This window comes from Suncus etruscus, chromosome 10, assembly GCF_024139225.1.
Source record: "Suncus etruscus isolate mSunEtr1 chromosome 10, mSunEtr1.pri.cur, whole genome shotgun sequence".
Lineage (NCBI taxonomy): Eukaryota > Metazoa > Chordata > Mammalia > Eulipotyphla > Soricidae > Suncus > Suncus etruscus.
In genome coordinates, this window is record NC_064857.1 from 3,582,063 (window position 1) to 3,604,552 (window position 22,490).

Genomic DNA, 22,490 nt, shown 5'->3' on the forward strand with positions numbered 1-22,490 from the left:
AAAGAGAATGGAATCTCAAATAGTATGTTTGTTTTGTTTTGGGGCCAGTCACCCTCAAGGTATACTCCATGCTCTGCATTCAGGGATCATGCTTGGTAGACTCAGGAGACCATATGGGATGCCAGGTCAGCTGAATGCCCTACATGCTATACAGCCCTTGAAGGGTGAAGTTTTGGATTTTTAATTTTTTTTTTTTTTTAATTTTGGGCATACCTGCAATGCTCATAGCTTATTCCTGGCTCTGCTTTAGGGAAGCTTGGGGGACCTATATGGGATGTCATGGGTTGGTCACGTGCAAGGTAAAGGTCCTACCTGTGGTACTATCCCCAAGCCCCACGTTTTTGATGTTGTATTAGGTGAAAGTCCTGGCTCTTTGTAATCTCAAAGGATAGATTGATTTGGTTGGATAATTTTCCTTTCAATTTTTTCACATCTTAGGAGAGAAATTTTGCGTGCTGGGCACACGAGGGAGAGACAAGGGCCAGAAGTGGTTGTCCCCAAGAACTTAGGAATTGAGTCTCTGGTATACCGGAAACCTGTGAGCACACACAGTGGAATTTCTGGCTCACAACACAGTACCTGTACAAGGGTACAGCAACAAAGAGATGTTTGAGTATAGTAAAATGCTGTGTTACAGAGTTTCAATTCATTCTTGGAGAAAAATGTATATGAATTGGACAGCAGATATGAATACTCAAATAGAAATTTTGTTTGTTTGTTTTTGGGCCACACCAGGTGACACTCAGGAGTTACTCTTCGCTCTGCGCTCAGAAATCGCTCCTGGTTGGGATGCCGGGGATCAAACCCAGGTCCGTCCTAGATCAGCCCTGTGCAAGGCAAATGCCTTACTGCTGCACTATCGCTCTGGCTCTTCAAATAGAAATTTTAAGTTGATCAGAACCTCTGAAAATTCATAGACAAGAAATAGCAAATGTTCACAACTGTATTTCACCGGAGTAAGAAAATCAACTCCCCTAAGATACAAAATTGATATCAATGAGTTTAAATGATTTGAGGTTCATGAATGCTAGAATAATAGTGTCATTTAAGGGACACAGAAAGAACAGTATCTGCGGCCTCTTTTTACAATGGGTAACTTTAAAATGGTATGAAAATGGAAGGTGACAACATGACTGTAATTCAGCACTCATGAGATAGATTTTTTATCCTAGTTTTTTTTTTTTTTTGGTTTTTGGGCCACACCCGGTGGTGCTCAGGGGTTACTCCTGGCTGTTTGCTCAGAAATAGCTCCTAGCAGGCACGGGGGACCATATGGGATACCGGGATTCGAACCAACCACCTTTGGTCCTGGATCAGCTGCTTGCAAGGCAAAGGCCGCTGTGCTATCTCTCTGGGCCCTCATCCTAGTTTTATACCCAGTAAAGAAAACCTTTTTAAAAAAATATCAAGTATGTTTGTTTTGTTAAGGGGCCACACACAAGGCTTAGGCTTAACCTGGCTCTGTACTCCTATTAATCCTAGTGTGCTTGGAGGAGCATATGGGATAATGTAGGTGGAACCTGGGTTAGCTGTATGCAAAGCAAACAAAATGCCCTACTAGCTATATTCCCTCAAGATCATCTGTTTTGATCTGGAGCCACATCCAGCAATGCTCAGGGCTTCGTCTTGAATCTATGCGCAGGAATCTCTCCTCACTATTTTCCTGAGACCACATGCGATGCTGAAGATTAAACCAGGGTCAGCCCACATGCAAGGAAAATGCCCTCTCTACCCACTGTACGTACTATCTCTCTGGCCCCATCATGTATTTTGGTATAAGACTGACATGTACCTGACAAATTAGATGCATGACACTATTTGAAGATTCCAGCTATATTTTTGAAGGGGTTCTAAAGTCCTTTTTTCTGGGGGGGAGCCCACACTTAGTGATGCTCAGGGGTTACTCCTAGCTATGTGCTCGGTAATCGCTCCTGGCTCAGGGGATCATATGGGATGCTGGGAAGTAAACTGAGATCTGTCCTGGGTCAGCCACATGTAAGGCAAACGCCCTACTGAATCGCTGTGCTATTGCTCTGGCCCCAAAATGCCTTTTTAAAACAACAAAACAAAACACACTGAAGTACATATGACAGTAGGTCCTACAACATTTTAGTGTAGAAGCTGTTGATTAAATGGCCAAATACAGAGTAATTATTCAATCAAATCTGGTAGCTACTGGAGTTGGATCTGTGGACGCTTCTTTCTTCAGCAAGTAGAGACATGAAAGACCTTCCTTTTTGCTGCTCAAAATGTCTACAGTCTCCCTAAACTACAAAAGTGACAATGATACAACTGATTTGATTGACATTACTAATGCTGACATCTTATGTTCCCTCTGGTAGTAAGTGTCTGAGTCGTAAGGACTTTAAAAGTATCTCCTTCTCGGCTGGAGAGATAGAACAGCCGGTAGGGTGCATACTCCCCTTACATATGTCTGACCCAGGTTTGATCTCTTGTCTTCCCGAGCACGACCTAGAGTAATTCTAGAATGCAGAACCAGAAATAATCCCTGATCATTTCCAGGTCAGCTTCAAACATGGCAATTGCCCTCCTAGCTGTACTATCGCTCTGGCTCCAATTCTGTTATCTTTCGTGTACATGCTGAGCAATGAAGAACTGCAGATTTCAAATATTACACTTTCTGAGACCAGCTGAAATTTCTTAATGGCTAGTAATACTTTTTATCTTAAATATTATGAAATTTCAGTACATTCTAGGTGCATTATAAATATACAACTCTGAATTCAAAGTCAAATGAAAGCCCACATTAATTATACCATCTTTACTAAATTAAATACAGTCCTATAAAGGCACATGCACAAACGGTCGTGATTTTTGCTCCATGCCTACCTGGTGACAGATGGAAAAAGCCTGAGACCTTGATCTTAGCCAGTTCCATTGACTCTTCGTAGAAGAGAGTGGAATCCAGTCTTTCCCATTTTGGCCAATCTAGGAAAGAAAAAATCAGAATGGACTACATGCTCAATGGTGGGCTAGTCTCTTAAAGGAACTGGTAAGTAAATGATAGAAAACAAAGGACCAAGAATTGCAGTTTCATGGCACATGCTTCAGTCCAAACTGTGCTGCAGGGTCATGCATTAATGTTCACCAATCGCTGATTGATTAGTTCGAAGCACATTTATAAGACTAAATAGATGTGAAAATAAAAGGTGAAAGAGCAAAATCCATATAGAAGGCATTTTGTGATGCTGAATGATTTCCCTTTTGAGTTCCAAAATTCCATTTCATTTTTCATTTTTATTTTATTTTTTTGGCTCTTGGGTCCCATCCAGCGGTGCTCAGGGGTCACTCCTGGCTCTGCACTCACAAATTGCTCCTGACAGGCTCAGGGGACCATACGGGACATATGGGAAGCTGGGATTCGAACCACTGTATGTCCTGGATCCGCCGTGTGCAAGGCGAACAAACACCCTACACTGTGCTATCTCTCCAGCCCCTCCATTCGTTTTTTTTTTTTAACTTAGACTTGTCTACTAAGATAAATGGATATTAGGATACCTATTTGTAAAGTGACCATCACAATTTCAGTATGCTCAGGAGATTACCTAAGAGACAAATCAGTGCTCTCTATTGGGAGGAGCATGCCAGTCACCAACAAACAGTAGTCTCTAGCGGAAGCACTCACACACCCACGCTGCACACATATGTCCCACAGCAACCCTGCACTGTACTTCCATTACTGTAACACCTGCCAATTCAAAATATGCAAAGATGCTGAAATGCAACAGAGATTGTGCTTGCTATTCAGGCTTCACAGGCATGGTGGGGAAATGAAAAACAGGCTTATTACAGGAAGAAAAGAGTATGAGGAAGAAAGCACCATTTGGTTTCAGGTAGTCATTGTTAACAAAAAAACTAATAACAAAAATGTCAACTAGGGCCCGGAGAGAATAGCACAGCGGCGTTTGCCTTGCAAGCAGCCGATCCAGGACCAAAGGTGGTTGGTTCAAATCTTGGTGTCCCATATGGTCCCCCGTGCCTGCCAGGAGCTATTTCTGAGCAGACAGCCAGGAGTAACCCCCGAGCACCGCCGGGTGTGGCCCAAAAACCAAAAAAAAAAAAAAAAAAAAAAAAAAAAAAGATTAAAATATACAGCAGTAGCCTGAGGATTATTGAGAATTAAAACCTGTACTGGTGGGCCGGAGAGATAGCACGAAGGTAAGGCATTTGCCTTGCATGCAGAAGGACAGTGGTTCGAATTCCGGCATCCCATATGGTCCCCCGAGCCTGCCAGGAGCTATTTCTGAGCGGACAGCCAGGAGTAACCCCTGAGCACTGCCGGGTGTGGCCCAAAAGCCAAAAACCAAAAAAAAAAAAAAAAAATGTCAAGTAAACAAAGGCCAATTAGTTGCATCATCTTCTGTAGATAAGAACATGCATTAAAAATAAATAAAATTGAGGCCAGAGAGATAGCCTGGAGGGAAGGCGTTTGCCTAGTATGCAGAAGGTCGGTGGTTTGAATCCCGGCATCCCATATGGTCCCCTGAGCCTGCAGGAGCGATTTCTGAGCATAGAGTCAGGAGGAATCTCTGAGCGTTGCTGGGTATGATCCAAAACCAAAAACCAAAACCAAAACAAAACAAAACAAAAAACCCCAAAACCAAAATGAATAAAACCAAAATGAATAATAACTCTTGATTGTGCAAGTAAAATAACAGTCAAAAGGATAAAAACCTTATTAGCATTATCTGTTATCAGGTATCTAAGAAACAGAGCTTAGTAAATTTTGAATTCTTAAAGATGAATATTGAGAAATAATCACAAGAATGTGAGAGGAATAATCTAAATCCAATGCCTCAAACAAATACAGTATTAATCATTAATGTTTTAATGAAAAATAATTTTAAGTGTTAGTCTTAGACACAAACTCGATCAAATTTTTCAGATGTCATGCTAACATACTTTAAAGATATGAAATAGGGGACATTCAAGCATCATTACAGAAAACGGGATATATTTGAAAGCAGCGTTGTTCTCAGAGCTTGAAATACAAGAAAAATTAAGGTTTAGGCCATTGGAAAGTATTATAAAAAGTTAAAACAAGCGCTCCATTTTTTTTGTAAAGCACAGGGCATGCATAAATGGAAGTACTGAAAACTGGACGTCAAAGCTGCAAAATAACAGAATAAACTTTGTAAATACTTACTTGACCCAGGCACCTACTGAGTTTTGGGTGGGGTAATAATAAGAGTACGGAAGCCCACTTGTACGCATTAAGTCACCCGAGTGACAGCAATACCTTGTGAGGGCAGCATTCTCAGCTCTAGCCTCGACCTGAAATTCAATGGACCTGAGTGGTCCCTTCATCACCTTTGCCAAAGCAAAGTGAGAGGGCGTGGAAGCCAAGGGAGAGCAGACAAGGGTCTGTTTCTTAGATCCCCATTTCACTCTTACTCTACCACAGGCTACCAAACCAACATAGAAGTGACAAAGACAAAAGAGGGTGCAGTTAGCAGGTACTTCTCTTTCGAAGCTGCCAAGTAAGGCCCAACAAGGAAACATATCGCCAAGAGAGACTTCAAAAGGCTTCTTTTAATCGAGACAGCTGGCAAAGTACATTTTCAATGCTTTAAAAGTCATCACTAAAATGGTGGAAGAGGATATGGGTTGACAAAAAACAAATCTAAAACCAAAGTTGACTGATGATCACCCCCAAGCCCACAGTTTTCTTCTTTTCCTGTCTCATGTAAATTTTACTATGGCTCTCTAAGATGAGAACAGGTTTTCTTGGTCTTTGGCAATTACAATATAAAGTATTCAGAATCGAAGTATTCCAGTTTTGTGTAAAATAATGTATCTCAATCTGAAATGTCTACAAATTACCCTTTACACGTTTTACAGTCTAAAAAAAGCCATATTTTTCATTAATTTGAACAAAAACACAATTTCTAAGTCATGGTTGATTTCCTTAAATTTACTCTTAATTATTATGGGTTCTGACATATGGCCAAATCATTTCAATGTCCTGCTAATTACTTTCCCAAACAAAGGGAGTCAGGAGCTGAACGGGGTTCATTATTATTTAGCTTGATAAAATAAATAAAAAATAGGGGCACAGTGGGTAGGGGGTTTGCCTTGCATGCAGTCCCTGGCATCCCATATGGTCCCCTGAGCACCAATAGAATGACCTTGGAGCACAAACCCAGGAGTAAACTCTGAGCACCACAAAGTGTGCAACCCGCCCCCCCAAAAGGAGCCACATTTCACAATCTTATGTATCTATTTTAAAGAATTAATGAAGCTTATTTTTGGTGGGGCAGATCTAGTTTTGGGTTCTACACAGTGGTGCCTGAACATGGATGTGCCCGGTTAAAACGTCTTTCCACTCTCTCTGAACCTCTGAGGCTTGTTTAAATAGTATTGTAACTACTATTTTTTAAAATGTCTGCAGCACAATATGTATCTGATTTTTTTTCTTTCTTGTCCCCCAAGAACTGGTTATTTTGCTTTAATAATTAACATTTTTATGCCTCAGCCTGAAAAACCATAAAGCCTGGTGAAAAATGCATAGGTTACATATTTCAAATCACTATAAGATCAAAAAGTGCTTCAGAAAACCTTCCTAATGTTTTTTTTAGCATTAGAAAGACTCTTTGTTTCCCAGGGCAACTTTACGTACATAAAAACAATAATTAAAGAGAAGAGTGTGTGTGTGCTAGACACACAGATTTATCTTCTAGGTTTTACATTCTGAAACCATGACTCACAAAGAAAAAGAGCAAGCAAAAGTGATTCATGCACAGAAGGTCTAGGAAAATAAATTCCTTTGAGGATGCAGGCAAAAAGAACAGGCCTATATTAAAACTGTTTTGATGAAATTATACAGTTCTGGTAGTAACAACTCTAATAGTTTTAAACTTTGCAATACTTACCTTCATCAATAAATCCTTATATTTAGGGAAAACCAAATCTTGTAAATCCTATGAATAACAAAAACTCCATTCTCCCTATGACAATCATAAAATACCCACCAGTAAACAACTCAGAAAAAGTCCACATTTAACCTAAAATGTGGTTCTTATTTTTTCACGTTGAGAAAGCTAGTTGCAAAAGGAAAACTTACCAGCAGTCAATAGTTTCATTGATGTTTACAAAACATCACAACTCTGAATAACGTGATACAAATTATTAAGGGGAATAACATGGTGGAAGGAAGACAACAGCACACTTGGCAAACTCCTGGATTGAGTAGGATAGTTTGGGCATTTTTTACAGAATTCTATTTTCATAGGCCTTAAAATCAGTTATTAGAGAAAATAAAAAAAAAAAGGGAGAAAAATCTGGCAACAATGAACATTTCAAGCAAATTTAAAGCACTGTAGGTCACAGTGGGGCAGGTGCTGTGTTAATTGTACTTATCAATACTTCCCATGAGAGAAAGGAAAATGATGGCAGAATAAACAAACAAACAAAAAATTAAAGAGGAACAAGTGGCTTTTGCAAGAAAATTAACTATTACCAGAGCAAACGTGGCATAGAATAGACAACTAAGTCCGGTGCGGCTTGACTCAGCAAAGTCAACCCATACAAAGGCAGTCTGGAAATGTAGCAGCAAGGGGAAAACCAAATAAGACTTGGAATAGTTTCAGGAGATGAGAATTTTTAGACTGGGAGGGGGCACACTTGGTGATGCTCAGAGGTAACTCCTGGCTATGCGCTAAAAAATCGCTCCTGTCTTGGGGGACCATAAGGGATGCCAGGGGATCGAACCGAGGTCCGGCTTAGGTAAGCTGTGTGCAAGGCAAATGCCCTACTGCTGCACCATCACTCCAGCCCAAAGTTTGGCGTTCCCACACTGGGAGTCGAACGCAGGCCGCCTGGGTGAAAACCAGGAATCTTAACCGCTAGTCCATGTGGAAAGGGCCTACCAGGGGTCTCAAACTCGCTGCCCCGCGGGCCGTTTGTGGCCCTTCATATATTCTGTGGCCCTGCCCTAGAGGAATCTTTTGTTCTGTTTTAGTTGTTTGGGTCACATCCCCCAATGTTCAAGGCTAACCTGACTTTGCACTCAAGGATCACCCCGACTTTGCCTCCTGTGGCCCCCAGGTATATTGAGTTTGAGACTCCTCACATTACACAAGTAGGCTGAACTATCAGTTCAGCCCTTATACCTAGTAAGACACTCAAGGGTGGACACATGCCTGGACCCACACGCCTGTTCAGGTCAGACAGTTTCACGTGGTCTCTGATGGACTGATGGACACAAAGGAGCAGAGGGAGGAGGAGGAGCACTAAGGGGCCGAAGACATGGCAGAGACCTGGAGGTAGAGGAGGTGCCAGAGGAAGTTATCTTACTCTAGAAATAATGTGAGTCAGAACATTCATTTTGCCATATTACATTTTGTAATTAAATAAAATCAGACAGGCCGAGAGATAGCACAGCAGTAGGGCATTTGCCTTGCATGTGGACGACCTGGGAGGGACCGAGTTTGAGTCCTGGGATCCTATATGGTCCCTCAGCCTGCCAGGGCTGCTTTCTGAGTGCAGAAGTAGGAGTGGCCCCTGAGCACTGCTGGGTATAGCCCAAAAAACAATGAATCAATCAATAATATAAATAAAGTAAAAAAAAAAAATAACGGGGCCGGAGTGATAGGATGGAGGTAAAGCGTTTGCCTTCCATGCAGTAGGTCATTGGTTCGAATCCCAGCATCCCATATGGTCCCCCGAGCCTGTCAGGAGTGATTTCTGAGCAAAGAGCCAGGAGTAACCCCTGAGCGCTGCTGGGTGTGACCAAAAAACAAACAAACAAACAAACAAACAAAAAACAAAACAAAGGGCCCGGAGAGATAGCACAGCAGTGTTTGCCTTGCAAGCAGCCGATCCAGGACCAAAGGTGGTTGGTTCGAATCCCGGTGTCCCATATGGTCCCCCGTGCCTGCCAGGAGCTATTTCTGAGCAGACAGCCAGGAGTAACCCCTGAGCACCACTAGGTGTGGCCCAAAAATCAAAACAAAAACAAAAACAAAAACAAAAACAAAACAAAAAAACAAAACAAAACAAAACAAAAAATAACAAGTAAAATCAGAGAATAAATTAAGGATGCCCACTTGGAAAAGCTACATTTTATATTTTCAACAAAAATGCAATTCGAGGACCTTTCTGAAATTCAACAAAATAAAATCGGTCTGCTATAATCAGAGGCTTACTAAATATATAATCAGAGGTTTATATATATATATATATGTATATATATACATATATATATATATATACCTTAGAAAAAACCTTATAAAAAGTAAGGGAAGAACCCCCAAAGCTCTAGTCAGGGGTCCAGTGGCCCTCTCCTGTCTATTCTCAGCCAACCTGGTGGGTAGATCAAGGCAAGGGCCCAAGGATGTGTGGGGTTGTCCAGGGCTTAGCTGCTTAACCAGCTCTTCAACCTTTAGTCTCTCTCCAGCTCCGAGCAGCCTTACTTTCATTATATATACAACAGCAAAAACAACAGAGAAGGAAATCAGTACCTGCTTGTTTTTATGAGTAGTCAAAGGGGAGACAGGCTTAACAATGCGTCCAGTGAAACCAACCAATAGAGGCTGTTAGTTTCCTATTGGTAGCGAGGACGCTCCTTCTGGGCTACTCTAAGTTAGATATGGCTGTCTGTTGGTTTCTGAGGACATCTAGAGCAAAAGATCGACCATCTGCAGAAGATGGGATATTCAGAGAAATTTCAATCCTCCAGTTCAGAAACACTTTATGTTTCTGACTTATGGAGCAAAAATTATCCTATTAAGTTAGAGGGCTTCTTATATTTTTAAATGATCTATGACTTACATATATGTCAGAACTTAAATTTTAACTACTGGATGACCAATTGCATTCCCCCTAATGGCAGTGGGAGAATTAATGACACCCAGCATTGCTCAGGGCTCTACTCCGTGATCATGAATCACTTCTCATGGGGTTCAGAGGAGTGATGCCAGGGATTAAACCTGGGTGGGCCTCATGGAAGACAAGTGCCTTTACCACTATAGCATCTTTCCAGCCACATATTTACTTATATAGTCTTATAAAAACTACTCATAGTGTTTTTTTTTCTTCACATAGGGTGACTGGTATTTTTACAAATAGGAAATCAAAGGAACTGTGCAAAAATAAAAAATTAAAAAGCAATTCTGCCAAAAAACAAAGAACAATAATTATAACTGAATACAAAATAAGACTGTTTCATCAAAGCTTTTACTACTGTTAGAGGCCTTCCAAATTTTATCTGCTTTCTTTTTGCATAAAGAATGCCTAAAATTGGGCTGACACTATAGTGCAGCGGTAGGGCATTTGCCTTGCATGCGCTGATGCAGGACGGAACTGGGTTCAATCTTCGGTGTCCCATATGGTCCCCAAGCCAGGAGCAATTTCTGAGCGCATAGCCAGGAGTAACCCCTGAGCAGTACCGAGTGTGACCCAAAAACAAAAAAACAAAACAAGAATGTCTCAAATATTAGTGTTCTGGCTAAAATGAAAAAATGGTATCTTACTGGTCAGTACAATCTGAAAATTGATGATAATCCAAACTGTGATATTTCTATTATCACAAACTCCTTAAACCCTGACGGTGGGGGGATTAAAAGGAAAATACAAAAATGCATCACACCCACTATAAACATGTTCATTCGAAAGGAACCTAAATATTTGGAAGCTGCTGTAACTTCATTCTTTCTGATAAAACTGCCCAATACTATTAATCTGACAAACAACAAATACAGATTTCATGTTTGAACTCTCCAAGCACCCAAACGATTCTGTAAGAAATACAAAGGGAAAGGCAGAAAGAGCAGACAGGAAGACAAAAGTTACGAGAAGACCATTTTAATTAGTAAAGGCAGAGAGAGTGCTCAGGAAGCCCTCAAAGTGCAATGCGGGGGGTCGGAGCACAGCAGTAGGGCATTTGCCTTGCACACGCCAACACAGGACAGACCCTGCTTCAATTCCTGGCACCCCATATGGTCCCCCTAGCCTGAAAGCAGAGTCAGGAGTAAATAAGCCCTGAGCGTGGCCGGGTGTGACTCAAAAACAAAAACAAAGTGCAATAAGGTTTGCACTATGGCAGACAAATACAAATGTGAGTGTATATGTAAAACTGTGAGCAGTACTACACAATGATGCTACGTGGCAAACGAAAAGATGGAGTCGACACCTACATTAGACTTGTCTGTGTGTCATCCCTTCTGTTGTGTCACGTGATCTAGGATCAAGTCATAACTGGAATTAATCACTTCCAGTTCTCCTCACACAACTGAAGTTTCTAGGGTCACTAATGAGGTAAAACTACAAAGTCAGGGGAACTCTCTTGCTCCACCTTTACAGGACCACCACTTTTATTTTTGTTTTGTTTTTTTGTTTAGAGGCCAAACCCAGTAATGCTCAGGGATTACTCCTGCTTCTGAACTCAGGGGACCACAGAGTCCTGGAGACTGATTCTGGGTCATGTGTGAAAGGTAAGCCACACCTGCTCAACTATCCTTCTCTCGGACCCCAGAACTCTCTCCACTCTCCCCAGCTCCCAAAGTGAGACGACGATTGATCAAGCTTATTCTTCTGCTGGCTCTAATTGCTTGAGAAAGAACTTCAGTTCTTTATTTTTCTCAACCTTTCTCAGCCCGTGGGTTGGCCTCTTCGTGAAGCAGTAAAATTCATCTTGAGGTGACTTCTAATCATCCTCCCTCCTTCAGGACTTGCTTAATGCACAGGCACAGAGCAGACGTTCTTAAGTGATTGCTTCGGATATTTCAGAACCTCCTACATTTCTTTTTGGTTTTAGTTTTTGTTTTTGTTTTATTTGGGTTACACCTGGCAGTGCTCAGGGGTTAATCCTGGCTATATTTTAGAAACTGCTCCTTGCAGGCTCGGGGGACCATATGGGATGCTGGGAATCAAACCAGGCCCCTCCTGGGTCATCCGTACGCAAGGCAAAAGCCCTACCGCTGTGCTATCTCTCCGGCCCACCTCTTAAATATCAAATCCACTTAAAGCCAGTAAGTCTGTTGTCTTTTTTTTTTTTATTGGAGTGAGGGGGTCCCAGGGGAGCATCATGATTTTCTGAAAGCCCATCTTTTTTCCTAAAGGGAGAATATGCCAATCAGAGGCCCAAAGTTTTACAGGGAGGCAGGAAGCTACATACTTGGATGGCACTAAGTTGGCCAGATTTTCAGAACAATTCACTTCCAAATGTTTGATTCCAGGACTCCTTTTAAGCACATGAGATGTGTATCAATTGTAGTTTATAGGCTTGGATAGAATAAAAGTCATTAAAAGGGAGAAAGGATCAAAGGAAAATGTAGTACCTTTTAAAGGATGTCTTTCATGTGAAATTAAACTATAAGCATCACGCTGAAAATAAAGAATAGTTTTGACTGCTTAGAGATACAAGAGAAATAAAAAAAGGAGGAAATCTGCATTCATGTTGTTGGTTGCTTTCCCCTTCCTTTTTCAAACTGCTAAAAACCAGCTTCCTTTAAAACAAGTTTAAACATTACAATGGAGGGGCTGGTAAGATAGCACAGTGGGTAAGGCACTTGCCTTGCATGAGGCCGACCCAGGTTCAATCCCTGACACAGGAGTGATTCCTGAGCACAGAGCCATGAGTAACCCCACACTGCCAGTTGTGACCCCAAATCCAAAAACAAAACAAAGGAATATAAAAAGTAATCTGTAATGTAGAAGACTAAAAAGCCAAAAATGCACTTTAAGAAAGGTTGTTGTACAATAAAGAGCTAAAAATTTCACTGACTCAAATTTATCCATTTTAGTCAGGAGAATTGGAATATCTTTAATCTGGTGGCAAAACTGTGAGGCTCAGGCTGGCCCTCAGTCTATCTCCCCCTCCCTCAGACCCTCACTGCCTGTAGGAGCCTGAGTACCCTTTGCAATTTGGTACCATTGTTGTTTTTGTTTTGTTTTGTTTTTGGGCCACACCCTATGACACTTAGGGTTACTCCTGGCTCTGTGCTCAGAAATCACTCCTGGCTTGGGGGATCAGATGGGATGCCAGGGATCGAACCCAGGTCCATCCTGGGTCAGCTGTGTGCAAAGCAAATGCCGTACTGCTGTGATACTGCTCCGGCCCTGGTACAGTTGTTTTTGATATAATCAGTCTTCCCATCCCAGGTCTGAAGATAATGGTAAGCCTGCACTTGAGGTCCTGCTGATAAACTTACCTGGTACTGAATACACATTTGCCCAGACAGCCCACACCTCTACTCTATGCCAGAGGTGCAGCCGTAAGCAGAGAAACCCAAAGACCGGAATGTGCCCAACTCCTGAGTCTAGCAAAAGTAGCTCTCCAGTGAGATCCTTACTCCAGGCTCAGCCCTGCCCTGACTAGCTAGGGGGAAGGGGCCCTCCTTCCTCACCTGTCCAAAGTACATCAGACCTCTCCCAGCCGACAGAAGAAACAAGGTGGGACATTGACTACGAGATTTGGAGAAGGAAGAGCTTAGGAGTTCAACACTGGGCTATCTAGGGGGATATGAATAATTAATTTTTACTATGGGTTTTTCCACAGAGTTAGAAAGGCTGTTCCTTCCTTATCAGTCTTCCAATTCTTCTTTTTTAATTTTTATTGTAAACAAAATGAATTACAAGTCTTTCACAGTAATATTTAAGGTACATAGTGTCAGTGAATTAGGGCCATTCCCACCACCAGTGTTGTCCTCCCACCACATCTGTTCCCAGCATGCACCCCATATCTGCCTCCTTTGCCCCCTGGACTGCTACTGCAATTGCTCCCATCTGTGGATAGCTTGTTGTAGATTGGGTATTGATTTTGTTGGCGTTTCTTGGGTTTGGTGTTCTACTCAATGGGGAAATTTTATGTATAGAAACAAGCTCTTATCTACTAGAAATAAGAACTCATGCATTTTATAATACAGGGTGCCTCTCACCCTGAACATGTGTCATGTGGACTCAACTTAGACTCCATGTGATCAGACAGTGACCATCCAATCCTGAACCCTAGAACTCAGACATAGAAGCGATACAATTCCCTGCAACAGCACCAGAAACCAAAATCCCCCTGGAAAATTCTTAACACTGCTCTGGCACCAACATGCGCCAGTTTTAATATGACATCCAATCCCCCCCCCCCAGTCTCTTCTACTCCTTCTAATAGTCTATGGTTTTTTTTGGGGGGGGGGTTTACATTCCTGGCTCTGCACTCAGAAATCGCTCCTGGCAGGCTTGGGGGACCATATGGGATGCCGGAATTCAAACTACTGTCCGTCCTGGATTGGCTGTGTGTAAGGCAAACACCCTACCACTGTGCTATCTCTCTAGTCCCTAATAGACAGTGAATGAGGTCCCAGTGAATGCAATTCATCGTTGATAGTCCTGAAAGACCATAAGTGGCATGCTTATTATGTGGCATGCTTTCCAAAGCTTTTCATGTTGTCTACTGTATAATTAGATTGCTGGAACAAAGGGTTACATTGAAAACCATGCCATATAATGATAAAAGCCACGTACCTGGTGACCTGTTGAGATTCTAGCAAGGGGACCTTAGCATTACATCGTCATAGAATGAAGCATTCTGTGTGCCAAATGTGGCCAATACAGCACCAAGAGGCAACCTAAAAAGAAAAGAAAGGTTAGTTGAAAATTCCCAAAGTCATGCCAGTCGGGTAATGGCCTCTGAGCCCATCTAATTTTTATGCATCATCACATTGACATGTAATTTTTAATTCAAAATTCATCTTCAAATGGGAGAAGCAAATGTGAGAGCCCACTGAAAAATGAAAAGCAAACACGATTATCTCCAAATTTATTGGTTACCTCATGAGTCAAAATTAAGTTATCTACACTTGCACATTTTCATTTGGAAAAATATCCTAAGCTGACTGCTGCTTCCCCAAATTGCTACTACTTTTCTTCATATTATAAATATATCATTCTCTTCTTCGCAACAATCGTTCCCTCCCTCCTTCCCTCCCTTCACAGGATCCTCTATGGTCCCGAGCACTGCAAGGCATGATTCCTGAGTGCAGAGTAAGGATGAACATCTACCTGCGCATCACTGGGTGTGGTTCCCTAAGCCAACAGAAAAACCAAGACAGGAAGAAAAGCAAAACATCGTAAATAATTCAGCAGGTCATGAAGACTACCCCTATGGGGATGGCTCAAGGAAACAGGAATGCTTCCCGCCACAAACAAAAACCACCCAGACCAGAGACCGGGATGGATGGAGCACTGCAGTGAGAATGGCCCAACATGAAAGATATATGTCTACCCATGGTTTTGATAAATTCCTCCCACCCTGATCTGAATTACTGGAGATGCAGACAGACATCTCTCAGCTTCAGGGAGACGTTTCACTAATCTTTAGAAAATATTGAAGTTCAGTAAAGATGAATACTATGGATTTGGGGTGGGCTTTTATTTTTATTTTATTTATTTTCTTTTGGCCACAACCGGCGGCGCTCAGGGGTTACTCCTGGCTCTGTGCTCAGAAATTGCTCCTGGCTTGGGGGACTATAGGGGATGCCAGGGATCGAACCTGTATCCATCCTGGGTCAGTCACATGCAAGGCAAACACCCTACTGCTGTGAAACTGCTCCGGTCCCTTTTTTTGGTTTGTTTTAAAGAAGGAAAATAAAGGGGTACAGGAGAGGACTTAGCACTCAGAAGAAGATCACACAGATGAGAAGGGACAGGAGCAGGCTCTTAGGGACCCTGGAGCAGGGGCCTCAAACTCGCAGCCCGCGGGCCGTTTGCGGCCCTCTGCACATTTTGTGGCCCCCGGCTGGCCTTCAAATATCGCAGTATTTGTGATTATTCGCTTACCGAATAATCGTAATAAAAATCGCATTAGTAAGTAAGAAAAAAATCGCATCAAACATTCGCAAACCGGAGCAGTTCCGTTCGGGGTATGCAAATGTTTAATGCGATATTTTTTCTTACTAATGCGATTTTTTATTGCGAATATTCGGTAAGCGAAATCACTTATGCGTCCCTGCCTCACCCCAACTTTGCCTCCTGCAGCCCCCAGGTAAATTGAGTTTGAGACCGCTGCTCTAGAGGCTGGAGTGCTCAGGATTTGCAAACAGAAGGAGAAAGGGATGTTGAAGCCATAGGACAAGGGCATTGGACAATGGGGTGCCTTCTTCCTGCAAGGAGAATCAGAAGGGATCCAAATTGCTGACAAATATCTAGGGAGGACAGAAGAGGTGAGGGGCCAGGGAACACTGGGGTGAAGGAATTATAAAGCGGAAAACCAGAAAAACCCAGCACTGCACTAGAATTGCATGTCTGTGCATGCGATTCCTGTACCAGGGACAGAGGGTCAGAAATGGGGTGACCTAAAACCTACACCGCACACTTGCAGAGAGAGTCGTCCCCAGGGAGACAGGGCCTGTGACTGGCTCACTTAAAGGAGGAAAGGAAGGGCAGAGCCACAGCTTCCAGGAAAAGGAAGATGGCAGATCACATGTCAGAGGTCACCAAAGGTCACCGATGCAAACAGCAACCCCCGTGCAGAATTCAATTTGCAGGCCTCTATGGGTGGGGATGAGGGAAAGGACGGAGGCAGAGAGAAGCACCTAAAGGTGGCGGTAAATGCAAGGGGCTAGGGAGTGACCCGAGTTACTTCCTCTAGCCAACTTCCCAGCCAGTTTCTTTCAGAGTTCTGCCCTGAGTGGAGGGCAGAGACAGAGGACATAGGACCCAGGAGAGACCCAGGATTGAACCATGTGCTACGTGAGGATGAGGAACATAGGAGGAAAACATAGGAGTGGGCCACCAGGCACAACCAGAGTCCAAGAAAAGAGAACCACACAGGATAGCTGTTTGTTTAACTTGGTCTTTTCTGATATTGTATTGGATAAAAGCAGCCTGGTGTGGCAAGGGGTTTGCCCCACTTCGCTGGGACCAAGTTCTCAGTTTGCTAAGAATAAGGGGAGCAGGACCATGCCCTTAGCCTGGAGACAGCAGCACCTCGGGGAGGGGAATGCCCAGGGGTGCCTTGGAGCTCCCACCAAGACACACCAAACAGAATTCAGTCTCTCCGCTGATGTTGGTACAAATATGAACTGCTGAAACTTCAGACAAGTTTCAGCATTATAAAAGCATTATAAGAATATGTAATCATGGACTGAAGCAGCAGTACAGCTGGGAGGGCGACCTATGTTTGAAACCTGCCTTTCTTTTCTTTTGTGGTTTTTGGGTCACACCCGGCAGTGCTCAGGGGTTATTCCTGGCTCCAGGCTCAGAAATTGCTCCTGGCAGGCACGGGGGACCATATGGGGCACCGGGATTCGAACCGATGACCTCCTGCATGAAGGGCAAACGCCTTACCTCCATGCTATCTCTCCGGCCCCCAAAACCTGCCTTTCTATTTCATTTCTCTGAGCAATACCAGGAGTAATACCTGTTTGCGGAGCCAGGAATAATCCCTGTGCACTGCCAGATGTAACCCAAACCTCCCCCAAATATGTAAGTAATAAAAGCCTTTGAACTGTTCCTGTATGTTAGTTAACTTGGAAATTCCTTTAGAAGAAAACTTAAGCCAAAAGAGAAAAAAGGAAGAGAAAGATTTAAGTCTAAGCAGATTGGAAGTGCAAATACATATATGTATATATGCATAATATATAATATCTATTCATTATTCATAATGTTATTACACAATATAGTTTATATATTATATATTTATATATTATAATAAACACATTATTTACTTATGTTTTATTTATAAATATAAATACAATGAATAAATAAAATATGCATTTATTATATATTTATATTTATAATACATATATTTACTTTTAGTATCCAAGAGGACACGCAGGGCTTACTCAGGTAGGCTCAGGGGATCATATATGGTGCCAGGGATCAAACCTGGATCAAAGGCAAACATGGCAAGCACCTCACCCTCTCTATTATCACTTGCCAGTCCCCAAAGTGTTCGCTAAGAACAAAAACTGGGAGCAAGTGTGGGCACCTTCCTCCCGCATCCTGCTTCTTCCGGGAGCATTGGCAGCTGAGAACACACCCCACAAAAGCTGCACTACCAGTAATGCTTTGAACTCCTGTCAGCCCTAGAGGAAAACCCCAATTCTAAAAAATGGACAGCTAACAACAAAAGCTTACACTAAACCTTCTGCCATTGGATCAATGACTTCAATGGAGATACAATAATTTTCACAAGTTAGTTTGCTTGTGCTTATACTTCTTTTTTCTTATTTGGAGTTTTCTTCCTTCTCTTCTGTTTGGTTTCTTAGTTTTTCTTTCTATTCTTTTTTGTTTGTTTTGTTTTTTGGGCAACACCCAGAGGCGCTCAGGGGTTACTCTTGGCTATGTGCTCAGAAATTGCTCCTGGCTTGGGGGACCATATGGGATGCCAGAGATTGAGCCCAGGTCTCTTTCGACCGGATGTGCTATTGTTCCAGCTCCAAGACACACGTTTTTCATATGAATCTTTGATTCACTAAAATATTTGATCTTGGTTCATTAAGAAAAATTTAAAAAAGGCAGCAAAACCAGAGGCTAGAAAGCTTGTCTCCAAGACTGGCGTCCAGGATCTGCAAGTAGGAGGCCCTGGGTTGATCCCAGGCACCTCCTCTTCATCCAAACCCTTCACCCAAACCCCCAGCACCAAACTACTTGGATGTATCTTCCGCCCTTCCCCACCTCAGTGCCACTGTCAACTGTTAACAGCATCTTTTATTTTTTTAAACTTTATTTATTAATTGATTGATTGGTTTTGGGGTCATATCCGGCGGTGCTCAGGGTTATTCCTGGCTCTGCACTCAGAAATTGCCCCTGGCAGGCTGGGGGATCATATGGGATGCTGGGAATCAAACCGAGACCCTCTCGGATCGGCTGCATGCAAGACAAACGCCCTACCGTTGTGCTATCTCTCTGGCCCCAACCAACATCCTTTAAAAGGAGCGAGTCAAAAGCTATCTGAATTTTTCCTTCCCATTCAGAAAGCAGCACTGGTTTCCCAAATCCTTACTAGAAAGGCCACGCGTGGACGCAGTCCTGAGAGCCACATTCTTAGCTGTGGTCCTGAAGGATGATGCCACGGTTTGCTTGTTCCAAGACAGGACTCAACGCCTCCAGGAGCAGAGTCCCGCCAGTGAGTATTTCTGGGACAAGTTGCAGCCATCAGACACCAAGGGAAATAGCTATAGACACCCTTCAATTCAGCCCCTGCACAGACTTTGTAGAATATGCTAATGAGAAGTTCCATGCTAATTGGCAATCCTGCCTTTGATGAATCAAAAAAAAAAAAAAATCAAAGCAGCAGCCCTGGAGCCAAGATGACAAAAGAATGAGTGGCCTCGTGTGGCAGCTCTGTGAGTGGAAGGACTTAGAACCAGGGGGAGATGAGTGGATCCAGGAGGGACTCTGCAAGAGTCACCTACCAAGGGCTGTGCCAAGCTGGGCTGTGACTTACAGAAAATGCCACACGGGCACCTATGGGAACCCAACTATTGTACAGCCCTAATGGATCATCCCCTGGAAGTGCTGCCCAAGTCCCCACCCCAGTATCGAGTTTAGATTATGTATAAAGTAACCAATATGGGGCCAGAGTGATAGCATAGTGGTAAGGCATTTGCCTTGCATGCACTGACCTGGAATAGACCCAGGTTCAATTCCTGGCATCCCTTATGGTCCCTAGAGCCTGCCATGAGTGACCTCTGAGAACAGAGCCAGGAGTAACCCCTGAGCACTGCCAGATGTGGCCCCAAAAACAAAACAAAACAAACCCAAAAACAACAAATCTTTGTTTATTCATTACTTATTTTTTGCTTTTTTGGGGGGTCTGTACCAAGCTGGGCTCGGGCCCTCTGTTCAGGGATCTCTCTGGGGGGGCCATAGAGAAAGTAGTGGGTAAGACATTTACTTAGCATGTAGCCAACCCAAGTTCTCCTCAGCACCCAACTAGTCCCTTGAATATTGCCAGGATTGATCTTTGAGCACAGAAACAGGAATAAGCCCCAACACTACTAGGCATGCCATGCCCCAATAAAATAAATGTATCTGGCAAAGCATACGCCAGATTTTTTTTTTCGTTTCTGTGACATGGCCATCTCCATAAGCTTATGGTCACAGATCACTCCAAGTCACCACCAAAATGCAACAGGATCTAAGTGCCACCAGCAGTCACTGTGTAAACTGGAGTGCAGGGTGGGAAGGTGACTGGTGACCATCAGGTGAGGTAGTGACCCTGAGAGCACCTTAACGAGGATCAAAAATCCAGTGCACGGGGCTGGAAGAGATAGCATAGTAATAGGGCGCTTGCCTTGCATGCAGTCGGCCCAGAACGAATGGTGGTTCAAATCTTAGCATCCCATATGGTCCCTCGAGCCTGCCAGGAGTGATTTCTGAGTGCAGAACTAGGAGGAACCCCTGAGCACAGGCAGGTGTGGCCCAAAAACAAACAAAGAATTTCTAGTACACCTGTGGAAATACTAAGGACCACTGGAAAAACAATCTTACAGTGCATGGTCAACCAGATGTCACTGTTGGGTCCTCCAAATGTCAGCAGCTGCATTTAAGTGGCCTGCCAGATGGATCATGGACTCCCATCCTCCAGATAATGAAGCCACGTGTTAGCAGGAGTAACCCGGAATCCCTTGTGGCAGGGTCAGGGCACAGAGAGGAGCCAGGGAACCAGCCAGTGCCGGGGAAGAACATGTGACAGGAGGACTCTGCACAGGTTGTGCCGAGAGTCACCATCATGCTTGGACGACTTTTCTTGGGTTTTGTGGTCACACGGAGCCAGTGTTCAGGGATCACTAGTTGTGGGTCTTGGGGTACCTAGATTGAACCCAGGTCAGCCGTGTGCAAGGCAAGCTCCCTAGTTTCTGCACTAGCCTTTAGGCTCTCCTTGTACTGTTTTTACTCTCCTGCAGAAGAAATGCTCTGAAATGCAAAATGAATTTTTAACTTAGTAAATTTATAATAGGTCCACATTTTTACACTATGCTTTCATTGGGTGGGGTTGGGGCCACACCTAGCAGTGCTCAGGAGTTATTCCTGGCTCTGTGCTCAGAAACTGTTCCTGGCAGGCTAGGGAGGGTGTCAATATGAGATTCGGGGATTAAACTAGGGTTGGCTCCAGGTTGGCCCCATGCAAGGCAAACGCCCTACCTGTCGGGCTATCACTCCAGCCCCTATGTTATGCATTTTAGCAACAGCAGGTTGTTAAGTCAAATGTATCTGTAGGTTCCTGCCACAATATTGAACTTGCTTTTGAGATTAGAATGTTCACTCCTGGGACTGGAGCAATAGCACAGTGGCAAGGTGTTTACCTTGTATGTGGCCAACCCCCGATGGACAGTGGTTTGATTCCTGGCATCCCTTATGGTTCCCCAAACCTGTCAGGAGCGATTTCTGAGCGCAGAGCCAGAAATCTGAGCATCACTGGGTATGACCTAAAAAAGGAAAATTTAAAAAAAAAAAAAAAAAAGAATTTTTACTCCCTGTCTGTGTAAGGTCCCGAACTGCATCTGTGGCTCCCTTAACCCCACACAAGGGTACAGGAAACAATAGACTGAGCCCAAATCATGACGCCATCTGCTGGTTCTTTAGCTTCATCAACTCAAAACCTGCTTTGCTAGGAGGTATGAAAACCGAGAGATCCAGGCTGTGGCATGGAAGCAAGAACCGGTCACTTGGCAATCATGACAATGAAGCCACCCATGCTTGGATGTACAGAGTAAAATCTTGCCTTTCTGCTGCCCCTTTCTGGACCCGGTAGAACCCAGGACCTGCTCCCATGTGGAAGGAGCTCAAATAAGCATGTGTGGACAGGAGCCAAGTGGAAACTAGTGAGAAGCTGTCCCTGGACCTGGGGCCGAGAAGCTGTCTCATGCATTCTATGTCTTTTTTGAGTGGCTGCAACTGACTAAATCCTTCCTAGGGAGGATCTCCCCAGGTTTCCAGGAGTTTCCATCACGGTGTCCCTCTTGGCTCATCCCTCAGTGGACACCAGGAATCTGCAGCCACTGTGCCATCTTGTGGTCGGGTTTAGAAAGTTTCTCTTCCCTCAGCCTGCTAGTGCAGTCCCAGAGATGTCATTCATCACAGATGCCCTTGGCACAGGCTGCAAGGCAGAAGCGTTGATGAAAAACAAAAACAAAAACTTCCACTGAGCACTGTCACCGGCGGAGACATCAAAGATGCCATATGTCATTTTTAATAATCAATGGATCACCAGGGCCACAGTGGCAAAGGGCAGAGAATCAAGAACAGATTCAAAACACAGGAGGCTGCAGAAAAAAAAAGACTCCATCAAGCTTCGAAGACGTGGACAGCACACAGACATAGGAGGCTAGGATCGAGGCTGGAGAGTGGTGAGGATCCACAGGGGGGTCACGTGGGGCTGGAGGGGCACAGAGGCGTCAGAGGTCACTCCCTGATCCGGAAGCAGCCGGCAGGAAGCCAAGTAGTGAAGGGCAGAAGCTGAGTCAAGCCTTGGTCAGACCCAGCTACGTGTGGGAATGGTCCTCTCCAGTGATGGGCAAAGGACTGAC

The 22,490-nt window shown here is 43.7% G+C and overlaps 2 protein-coding genes across 2 annotated transcripts in view; both read right to left on the bottom strand.

The window, feature by feature from the left end:
- Positions 1 to 22,490, bottom strand: part of LOC126020452 (epidermal retinol dehydrogenase 2-like) — a 185,798-nt gene that overhangs the window by 56,274 nt on the left and 107,034 nt on the right. The window lies entirely within an intron of this gene.
- Positions 1 to 22,490, bottom strand: part of PLAG1 (PLAG1 zinc finger) — a 44,174-nt gene that overhangs the window by 3,257 nt on the left and 18,427 nt on the right. Inside the window, exons 2-3 of the mRNA XM_049781916.1 lie at positions 14,479 to 14,582; positions 2,851 to 2,949 (exon numbers count right to left, since the gene is read on the bottom strand). The gene's annotated coding sequence lies outside the window, so the exon portion shown is untranslated. The remainder of the gene's footprint in view (positions 1 to 2,850; positions 2,950 to 14,478; positions 14,583 to 22,490) is intronic.